Below are 11,840 nucleotides of genomic sequence, written 5' to 3'. Positions count from 1 at the left end.
ATATGGGATAGATTAGGAAGAAGAAAATTTGAAATTTGAATTGTTTGAAATTTTTAAAATTTTGGGAGAGATTGATATCAATTTGTTTTGCATGATTTGTGGAACTGATATTTAATTTTATCTTTAATTTTCTTCTTAAATGCAACAACCAAGTTATCTAATATATCATAATTAATATATTCGAATGGCTCCTATATATCCGACTATGACAAATTTAAAGGAATTTTTATAAATTAAAAAAGGATTAAAATAAAATATAATTTACCCTTTACATTATGAAATTCAGGTAAGTTATACCTAGTAAAAACAAAACAAAAGGTAGGCCACATGACCCAACCCACCATCCAAATAAAATCTGTCCAGCATTGAAAAATAAAAATAAAAAAAGACAAAAAGAAGCCTCTAGTAACATCTTCCATGGCCGACCAAAGCTTCTCTGTTATGGCGGACGAAGGCATGGATTGCCTTAGATCAAGATCGGTTCGTCTAAGGCTGCAACCAGCTAAGTTCAGATTGTTTCCACAAAAATACTCAAAAATTCTAAGGAATGTCATGAAAACAAATCCACTGAATACTTCTTCAACTCAGCTCGATCAGCTCAGGTAAGACTTGATTTACTCCATCGTCCTTTGCAAATAAGCTATAAAATCGATCCTTGAGCTCCATTTCTAAGATTTACTCATTTCTGCATATTGAGCCAGTCAAGCCTAGCTAATACCACTGCATAGACCAGGTATTTCTTATGAATGTTGCTAAGAATCTTCCCATAAAACAATATTTCACTATTCTTCAGCTTTTACAATGGTGTCAAAAATCTTTTTCCAAGATTTTGATTTCCTTTTGCTTTCACTTCTTGTGTTGTTGTTTTTCCTTGCTCTATTGTATATTGTTGTCAGTGCTATAGTAGCCGTAATCTCTGTTTTGCATTTTCTTGATTCTCAAATTTGAAATTCCTGCTTTATTCATATTAATCAACACCTTTGCCTCATTTGATAAATCTTGAAAAGATGAGAAAGTAATACTTTGTGTACCTGCAAAAGAGAAAACGTAGTTAGCTAGAAAATCTACCACCTTGTTGCCTTCTCGAAAAAAATATTCCACCACCACCTCCCTCTTCTTCATCAAGTGCTTGATTTTTCTTATCTCTCTTGTAACATTCCATGGGACTTCCCATTCCCCATCAATCAATTTCTTCACAATAAGGGAGTCTGCTTCAAGGATTACAGGTAACAAAATTTTTTCAATGCAAAATTCCAATCCCATTTTAATAGCACTGATCTCTGCCACCAAGTTATTATTAACCTCCAACCTCTTGACTTCAGCATATACAAAGTTTTCTTACATATCTCTGATGCAAAATGCTGTAGAACTAGGCTCAGGATTGCTCTTTGACGCACCATCAGAATTACATTTGAAACCAACCAAAGGTTTAATCCATCTCACTACTTTACTTCCTAGAATAGGAGTGCATTTTTCCAAAAACTTAACTAGCATAGGCCAAGAAACAGGAATATCCTTCAACCATGGATATAGACATCTTGCCATAAGATATAAGTTTCTTCCTACTTTCATTATCATACCATTCTGAAACATCTTCCCTCCATTTCTTATCATATTTCTTCTCTTCCAAATCTACCACAATATAAACAAAGGAACAGCCTTGTATATGAGCTTAAGTTTGGGAGAAACCTCTGCTTTCCACCACTTCATTACTATGTCTTTCATATGAATAAAAGGACCTCCAATCCCTGCAGCAGCTGCAAAAACAGACCATAATCTACTAGAAAAATAACAATTAATGAATAAGTGCTCGATATTTTCTAACACCCCTTGTCCACAGCACACACATAGGACATTATCAGTTATTCTGTTCTTTACCAGTAATTCCCCAATAGAAATCCTTTGCTTCCACAATTTCCATATAAAAAAGGAAACTTTATAGGGAACCCCTTTCATCCAGATATGTTGAAAAAGATCATTGTAATCTCTGCTTTGTCTAACAAAATTTCAAGAAGACTTGACACAAAAATTTTCAGTACTATTTAACATCCACCATGGTTTATCCCAATCTTAAGAGTCTAGGACTGGTACAACATGTTTAGCAACATGAGAATAAACCTCTTCATTAAAAAACCCCTCTATTATCCCTCAGTTCCATTCCCCTTGACTGTACAATTGTTCCACATCTTCCAACTGATGATTAACTACAGTATTCAGAGGCATGTAGTATTGAAGAGCACCCAATTGTGTCCAGTTATCTAACCACATACTAGAATGACCAATCTTTGGTTCCCACCATACTTGTTGGTCCACCATCTCTCTTGCTTCTAGCATTAACTTCCAAGTTTGAGAGTCACTTTTTCATTCTACAACTTGGGGACCCATCTTTTTACAATATTTGTTCAATAGAAAATTAGCCCACATAGATTTTTGTGTTTTAAAATTCCACCACAATTTAGAAAAAAGAGATTTAGAAACATCAAACAATGACCTAAAACCTAATCCCCCTTCCACCTTAGGCAAGCAAATATCAGGCCAAGCAATCTAATGCTTATTCCTCCCATTTTATTTAAAATTTCATAACATTCTAGCAAAGATTCTATGCAAATCATGAAAAACATGATTGGGGGACTCATGGCAGAGAGGAGATAAATAGGAATACTATTAAGTATTGTGTGAATCAAAACAGCTTTACCTCCAAATGACAGGAGTTTACCTTTCCATAATTGTAATTTATTTTGTACCTTCTTGATCAATTCTTTAAAATGTACCTTCTGCTTCTTTGCATGGCCAATAGGGCATCCCAAATAAATAAAAGGAAACACACCTCTCTTGAAGCCTGTAATCTCCTCCACAACATCCACATGAGCACTATTCACCTTATTAAACATGTAATAGGCAGATTTTCTTTTGTTTATTAGTTGACCAGACTGTTTTTCATACTGGCCCAAAGTATCCATGACCAGCTTTAAAGAAGCCCTGTCAACTGATACCCAAATGATAGTGTCATCAGCATAGGCTAGATGATTAATAATTTCACTCCACTTTAGCATCCCATAACTTTTAAATTCTCTGATATTAAGCAAATCATTCAAGGCCCTTGTTAATACAATTCTCTGATATTAAGCAAATCATTCAAGGCCCTTGTTAATACAATTCTCTGATATTAAGCAAATCATTCAAGGCCCTTGTTAATACTTCAGTTGATAATATAAAAAGAGCAGGGGATAGAGGATCTCCTTGCTTGACACACCTAGAAGAATGAAAAAATTCAAGAGCTTGACCATTGATGAGGATAGAGTACCAATTGTTTGCAATCAACCTCCAAATCATATCCATCATTGTGCTATCAAAACCCATTTTCTCCAGAACCTTAATTAAGAACTGCAAGCTAACTCTTTCATAAGCTTTTGCCATGTCTAGATTTATAACCACATTTGCAGGCTTACTTCTTATTCTAATGTCGGAAACAATCTCCTAGGCTAGTAAGACATTTTTTGAAATATTTCTTCCCTTCAAAAAGCCAAATTGATTTTTAGAAATTGAGGAACCAAACCCTCCATTCTATCATACACAATCCTAGAAATCACCTTATTAAAAAAATTACTCAAACTTATACCGCCTCATATCAGAAAAGGACTGTACAATGTCTTTTTTTGGTATCAGCACTAAGTTTGTGTGTGTAATACACTTTAGGAGAGTAAACCCATTAAAAAAAGCAGTCACCCCCTTGCAGATATCATCACCCACTATATTCCAGCACTTTTGATAAAAAAAGTCCAGTAAATCCATCAAGACCACTAGCACTATTACCATTAACCTCGAGAACTACCTTCTGTACCTTATATTTAGTAGGCAAGGCTTTAAGAAACTCATTATTCTTTTTATAAATTAAATAGGGAATGTGTTTAAGCAGAGTCAGATCTTCTGTACCTATCCTTCCTCCTTCAGAGAATTGATCCATGAAGAACTTGATAGCTTCCTGAGCTACCTGGTCATTGCCTTCAGCCCATTGCCCATTTTCCTTGATCATTTTATTAATACAAAGCCTCTTCCTCCTCCCATTAACTAGACAAGGAAAGAATCTAGTGTTTTTATCCCCTTCTGAATACCACTGTATACCTGCTTTCTGTCTCCAAAATTCTTCCTCAAAATGAATATATTTCTGTAACTCAATTTGAGCCTGCTGCAGAATCATCCTGATGTAGGACATCCTTCAAATAACTCTTCTTTCAATCTCACAATCTCTTCTCTGATACTAAGCTGTTTGAAAATATCTCCAAAACATTCTCTACTCCAGCTAGATAGAGCTGTTTTGGTGTTCTTCATCTTCTGTTTCAAGCTAATGAACACATTTGTAGAGTCCACTAATTTCCAGCTATTGACCACAGTTTCCAAAAATCCTTCTCCCTCTACCCAAACATTAAGAAATCTGAAAGGTTTCCTTATATAAGGCATATGAGAACCATAAGATAGAAGCATAGGGGCACGATCAGATCCAGTTCTTGCCAAGTGCTCCACATCAAGGCGGCCTAATAAACCAATAAAAGATTGATTCACCATAAGTCTATCCAATCTTTTAAAAATACACTCACCATCAATCATTCCACCATGTAAAAGGACTACCCTTGAAATTAATGTCCATCTGTTCACAAGAGTTCATACAAAAGGCAAAGTCCTCAGACTGGTAGACCCCCAATATTTTCTTCATCACTCATAATGACATTAAAGTCTCCCCCAACCAACCAAGGAAGATTAAAGCTGATTTTAATGTTGTAAATATCATCCCATAAGCTGATTCTCTCTAATGCATCATATTTTGCATACATTACTGTAGTCAGAATAGTAGCTCCAGTTTCTTGAAAATGAAGTTGAAGGGTTAATTGTTGATCTGAGTCTGAAATCACCCCAACATGAATATGTTCCTAAACCAATACCCATATCTTCCCATTTTGATTGTGAATTGCATAGGACATCCCTAACCTTTTTTTATATTTGTGAATCTACCTTCCTTCCTGAAAAGGCTCCATCAGTGCAATAATTGAGAACTTATGATGCATGTTCAACATTTGCATCCTTTGGAATGAATTTTGAGTTCTTACTGATCTCACATTCCAAAGCAGAGTTTTCATCTTCATTTAGAAACTGATTTCACACTCCTCTTAGGATTTACGCCTAACAGGTTTATTCTCCATGCTACTCTTCCCTTTCTCACTTTTAAAATTAGAAAAGGCATTTAGCCCAACATTTCTCAATATTAGATTATCAATGTTGTTACTGCTCTCCTCTTCTATATCTTCTACTTCTTCCACCTCTCTTTTATTTATAATGTCCAGTGTATTTTTTTTCATGACTTGATGAGAAATTAGATTGTGCAATGTATTAACAGAACTTATTTTTTTACAAGTGTTGATGACTTCAGTAACAGCAGTCAGTTCTCTCCCCCTTATCACCTTCCCTATTGCCACTGTTTCAGCTACTGCTCTAGAGTGACTATCTTCCAATGCCATCTATGAGTCCCTCCCAACAATTTGGAGTGGCTCTTGAAAGGTAACTATTTCTTCTAAGTTCTGTTGATTGTTCTGTGTTAACATTAATGTTTAAATTTGTTGTAGGTCACCAATATTTTGTTGTGCCAAGATCATCTCTCCCTCCTCAGAAATTCTTCTGTCATCATTATGTTGAGCTGCTACCATCTGAACATTCTCATTTCTGATAACTAAAGCCATTTCAATTATACTTGTGTTTAATTCCGTATGTTGAGCTTGTGGTGATGATCCATCTTTCATATGTATGAAATTCCCTTCCTCATTATGATTATTTTCACCCTTGCCCTTCATATTGTCTTCCTCTGTGCAGTTTGAGATTCCAACAACATTCTCCTCAACCCTTCCTATTATCCCCTCATTCTGATTCTCTGAAAAAGTGCTACTAGACAACTCACTTCCACCTTGTTGATTATTAGTATTGATTTTATTGCTATCTCTTTTTATAAAGTTCTTTGTTACCCATTTTTTAGTCGACTTGTGCTGCTGATTTATATCTTCCTTGCATGTTGCTTTTTCTTTGTTGACAACCTCATCATTCTTTGTTACAGGTAAGCTCTCTGCTGCATCACCCTGATCTTTGTCTTTCCCTCTTATCATGCTAGAGGAATCCACATTATTATGCTCCACCTCCTTGCTTTTTCCCTCCTCATTTAAAGTTGCAAATGAGTTGCTTGTGCTAATTATTTCTTCTTCCTTTTTTTGATCTTCTTTTTGTTGCCTCGAGAAAGTCTTATTTGTGGGATGCCACCTCTTAAAATGCCTTCCTACCCTTATCATAGGTTTGTTGTTCTGCTTGCCAGGTAAATCTATCAGTTTATTTCCTTTAATCTCTTCCTCTTGCACAGATTTTCTAAGTTCAAGGTGTAACACACTACAATCATTTCTAGTATGACCCTGTAACTTGCATTGTTTACAATACTTTGGTAATATGTCGTACTGAATTTGAATTATCTCCACCCTCGAAGTCTTAGTATCTTTATTCACAACTTTTAATTCTACAAACTTTAGAAATTCGGATACCAAATCTACCTGATCCTTTACCCTAGCACAACTAGGTCGAGTTTTGTTGATAGTGGCCATGTCTAGGTGTAATGGTTTCCCTACCACTGATGCTAATGAAAAAATGAGTTCCTTAACACAGAAGGTCGGTTTTAAATCTGAAAAAGATATCCATGCCATTGCTTGTGTTGTTTCTGCTTCAACAATGAATGTAGCATCGTAAATAAGCGACCTCATCATGTATGAATAACCATCCTTTGATAATATGTAGTAGCTAGGTTTAGACATCATATTAATAAAATCATCTTGTCTATTGAATTGCATTAGTATGTGCCTATTCCTTAATAATCCTATTTTGCATTCCCCTTTCACACTACATTGTTTTGGTATTTGGATCCGTAACTCTTCAAGATCTGGCCATCCATAGGAAAATTTCCCCACCATAGCATACTGTAGGTTCTCCAATGTATTCATTCTATCAACTTCCTCTTCAGTCCGTACCATCCTTGGGATTCCGTCATTGTAACTAAGTTTTTTAATAGGGATAGGTTCCACTGCTGGCTTAAACCCTACTGCTTCTTTATTTGTCTTGAGCATATCAACATATTGATCTACTGATATTGCACTTCCTGTATTAACATTTTCAAAAGGCAAACTTGGTAAATTTGGAATAGGTTTAGGCAAAACTAATGAATTTGGAGCTTTGGGATGTTGTAATACAACAACAACAACAACCCAGTGAAATCCCACATCGTGGGGTCTGGGGAGGGTAAAATGTACGCAGACCTGACTCCTACCAATGTAGGACGGCTGTTTCCGAAAGACCCTCGGCTCAATAGAAGCATAGAAAAAGAAGTCAGACAAGAATATTAAAAGTAGGTAAGTAGATAACGAAAGCGGTCCAAACAATAGTATAATCAAAGCACCAAAAACAGTAGATATTGCTAGATAATAATATAAATACCATAAATAACATAACATACATAACATAAATCAGAGTAGAAGAAATCATAGTGCATTAATACGCCTACGGATAAGGGGGAATAATGCCATTATGTACTAGCCTTCTATCCTAATGTGTGTCCTCCACACCCTCCTATCTAAGGTCATGTCCTCGGTAAGTCGTAAATGCGCCATGTCCTGTCTGATCACCTCTCCCCAATATTTCTTCGGCCTACCCCTACCTCTTCTGAAACCATCCATGGCCAGCCTCTCACATCTCCGCACTGGTGCATCTGGGACTCTCCTCTTCACATGCCCAAACCATCTCAATCGCGTTTCACGCATCTTGTCTTCCACCGAGGTCACTCCTACCTTATCTCGAATAGCCTCATTTCTAATCCTATCGCTCCTGGTATGCCCACACATCCATCTCAACATTCTCATTTCCGCAACTTTCATCTTTTGCACGTGGGAGACCTTAACTGGCCAACACTCCGCCCCATATAACATAGCTGGTCTAACCACCACTTTGTAGAACTTGCCCTTAAGTTGTGGTGGCACCTTCTTGTCACATAACACACCGGAGGCGAGCCTCTATTTCATCCATCTTGCCCCAATACGATGTGTGACATCCTCGTCGATCTCCCCGCTGCCTTGCATGATAGAACCAAGGTACTTAAAACTACTTCTCTTTTGGATGGCTTGGTCCCCGAGCCTAACATCCGTGCCAACCTACTGAGGAGTCTCACTGAACTGGCACTCTAGGTACTCTGTCTTGGTCCTACTCAGCTTAAACCCTTTAGACTCTAAGGTGCGTCTCCAATCTTCCAGCTTAGCGTTAACTCCGCTATGAGTCTCATCGATGAGGACTATGTCGTCCGCAAAAAGCATACACCATGGCACCTCACCTTGAATTTGTCGCGTTAACACATCTATCACCAAGGCAAATAGAAACGGACTAAGAGCTGATCCTTGATGCAACTCCATCACAACTGGAAAGTGTTCTGAGTCCCCTCCTACTGTCCTTACCCTGGTTTTGCTCGTACATGTACTTGATCACCCTTATGTACGCTACAGGTACACCTTTAGCCTCCAAACATCTCCATAGTATCTCTCGTGGGACTTTATCGTAAGTCTTTTCTAAGTCGATGAATACCATATGCAAGTCTCTCTCCTCTCCCTATATTGCTCCATTAGTCTCCTCATAAGATGGATGGCTTCCGTAGTTGAGCGTCCTGGCATAAATCCGAACTGGTTCTCTGTAATAGACACGCCTCTCCTCATCCTCATCTCCACCACTCTTTCCCACACTTTCATAGTATGGCTTAGAAGCTTGATACCTCTATAGTTGTCGCAACTCTGGCTATCTCCCTTATTTTTGTATAGAGGGATCATGATGCTCGACCTCCATTCTACGGGCATCGTTGCCGTCGTAAAGATGACATTAAATAACCTAGTCAACCATTCCAAACCTACCGAGCCCGCACTCTTCCAAAATTCTCCAGGGATCTCGTCAGGTCCGGTCGCTCTTCCCCAGCGCATCCTACGAACGACACTTTTAACCTCATCGACCGTAATACTCCTACAACCCCCAATATCGTGACTACTTCCTGTATGTTCCAAATCTCCCAACACAATTTCTCTGTCCCCTTTGTCATTCAAAAGTTTATGAAAGTATGACTGCCATCTTTGTTTGATAAGGGTATCCTCTACCAATACTTTTTCGTGCTCGTCTTTAATGCACTTCAATTGGTCCACATCGCGTGCCCTTCTCTCCCGGGCCCTAGCTAGCCTGAATAATTTCCTGTCCCCGCCTTTCTCTTCTAGTTCAGCATAAAGGCGTTCAAAAGCTGCCGTTTTTGCCGTTGCAACCGCCGACTTCGCTTCCTTCCTCGCTATCTTATACAGTTCCCCATTCGTCCACTTCTCCACCTCATCCTTGCTCTCCATCAACTTAGCATACGCCACCTTCTATGCTTCCACTTTCCCTTGTACTTCTCCATTCCACCACCAGTCCCCTCGATGTCGACTACGACTACCTGTCGAGACTCCTAACACTTCCCTTGCTACAGCCCTAATACAACTAGCTGTCCTATCCCACATACCGTTCGCATCCCCACTACTATCCCAGGCCCCCATATCCTTCAATTTCTCTCCCATCTCTAGGGCACTAACTGTTGTCAAACTCCCCCATCTGATCCTAGGTCGTTCTTCCCCGACCCTCTTCGTCCTCGTCATCTTGATCCCTAAATCCATCACTAAGAGCTTATGTCTGGTTGTAAGGTTGTCGACCGGGATGACTTTACAGTCTTTGCACAAACCTTTATCATCCTTCTTAAGAAGTAAAAAATCTATCTGAGTTTTAGCCACTGAACTACGGAAGGTTACCAAGTGGTCCTCCTTCTTTGGGAAACTCGAGTTGGCTATCACCAACCCAAAAGCTCTTGCGAAATCCAAAAGTGAGATTCCTCCTCCATTTCTGTCCCTGAAACCAAAGCCCCCATGCACATCATCGTACCCTCCTGAAATAGACCCGATGTGCCCATTGAAATCTCCTCCCACGAAAAGCTTCTCAGTAGGTGGTATACCTCCTACTAACTCGTCCAAATCCTCCCAAAAGCGCCTCTTATCCTCCTCGCGTAAGCCCACTTGCGGCGCATAAGCACTAATAATGTTCAACGTGATCCCTTGAACGACCATTTTAATCGACATCATCCTATCATTGACTCTCCTAACCTCCACCACCTGATCCCTTAAATCACTGTCTATTAAAAGGCCTACCCCATTTCTATACTTCGATTTACCAGAAAACCAAAGCTTATACCCGTCTACCTCCTTAGCTTTAGAGCCTACCCATTTTGTCTCCTGGACACAGGCTATATTAATCTTCCTCTTCTTTAGAATCTTAACCAGTTCTATGGATTTACCCGTTAACGTCCCAATGTTCCAAGAACCTACTCTCAGTCTAGACGCTCCTTTAACCCACTTACCTCTCCCTACCCTCGTCCCCGTCCCTGAGCGAGAACATGACCCTAGTCTACCATCACTATTCAAAGCCACGAAAATTCGTATGAACTAATAAATTATTCGGGGGTCTAAAGTCGACCAAATATAACTACAAGTATATGAACAAAGAATAGATATATAAAGATATAAAAATCGGGGGTAACTCCGATAGAAATGAACCTGGTTGCCGCTGAAAAATACTGCTCACGTCGGAATACTGTTCACGTCGGCGTAAGGGGTTGAGTTGCAACGGTTGTTCGTCACTGGGAATACAGATTTGTACACCAGAGGTGCCAACTCCAATTGTAAGAACTTGGTTCACGCCGGGAAATACTGTTCACACCGGAAAACACTGTTCACGCCGGAAGACGAAAAATCACTGGATGATGCCGGAAAATGATGCCGGAGAATCTGTCTGTTCTGCTTGTGAGTGTGGGAGACGAGAGCGGTCGACGACGACAAGTGGATCTGTACGTGATGACTTTTAGTAGCAGCTCGAAGAACAGATCTGGAGTACTTGCTAACTTGCTGGAAGGAACCTGCAAAAATCAAGGCACAAGCAGAAAGATAGAGCATAGAAATTGACAAATCCAACAATGTATAAGCCTCAGTAGTTGCTAGATTGGCAGGACAACAATGGCGGTTTCGTTGCAAATTGAACTGATGCACTTGGAATAAACGTGGAAGACAAAGAGACTGCAGTTTTGCTACTTGATCTCGTCAGCGTCGCCGGAGAATAGACCGGAGACAGTAGAAGACGATCTCGAACAATTCAGATGACCCTGACCCAACAACCATACAATTTGGAATTTTGGGAAGAATTCAAAGACCCCACATCTATTAGCTTCGGCTGAAGTCGGATGTTGTAATAAAGGAAAAGAAATATCATAGATTGTGTAGTTTTTTTGTTTCAATTTATAAGGAACTTCTTTTATTCAGGATATTTCTTTGTTTCGTTCCTAAATATAAGACATCTTTATTATAATCTTTATTTTTCTATTTTTCTATGCATGAACTCGATGAATTCGAGGAACTCTTTTTTCACATTCTGTGTTGGGTTGGCGCCAAACATATAATATTTGGATAACGTTCAAACCAGCCCCTCTTTGTCAAAAAAGCTAAAACGAGAATTATGGTCAAAATCTAAATAATCAGTGTGCGTTAGTTTGTACATTTCAAAATATTTTTTTAATTTGGTCTTTTATTAAATAGTCAACTCTATTGACTTTGATGAATAATTTTTTAGCTAATAACCATGTGGATCTAAAGACAAATTTTAGTTTGTACATTTTGAAAAGCACCTAACTAATTTTTAAATTAATTAAGGAGCACAAAACAGCTTAA

At 38.7% G+C, this 11,840-nt stretch overlaps 1 long non-coding RNA gene across 3 annotated transcripts; it reads left to right on the top strand.

Annotated features, from left to right (window-relative positions):
- Positions 1-276: 276 nt before the first annotated feature.
- On the top strand, positions 277-11,481 carry LOC129900919 (uncharacterized). Of its 3 annotated transcripts, none has more exons than XR_008769724.1 (4): positions 277-602; positions 702-733; positions 5,408-5,550; positions 5,616-11,481. It is a non-coding gene; the product is annotated as an uncharacterized LOC129900919 (long non-coding RNA). The 3 variants fall into 3 exon arrangements; XR_008769725.1 differs by having other exon boundaries at positions 282-602; positions 698-733; positions 6,098-11,481; XR_008769723.1 differs by having other exon boundaries at positions 286-602; positions 6,098-11,481.
- Positions 11,482-11,840: the final 359 nt, after the last annotated feature.

Source organism: Solanum dulcamara, chromosome 8 (assembly GCF_947179165.1).
Source record: "Solanum dulcamara chromosome 8, daSolDulc1.2, whole genome shotgun sequence".
Taxonomy (NCBI): domain Eukaryota; kingdom Viridiplantae; phylum Streptophyta; class Magnoliopsida; order Solanales; family Solanaceae; genus Solanum; species Solanum dulcamara.
The sequence above is the reverse complement of the archived record's forward strand: the minus strand, read 5'-3'. Positions and strand labels throughout refer to the sequence as shown.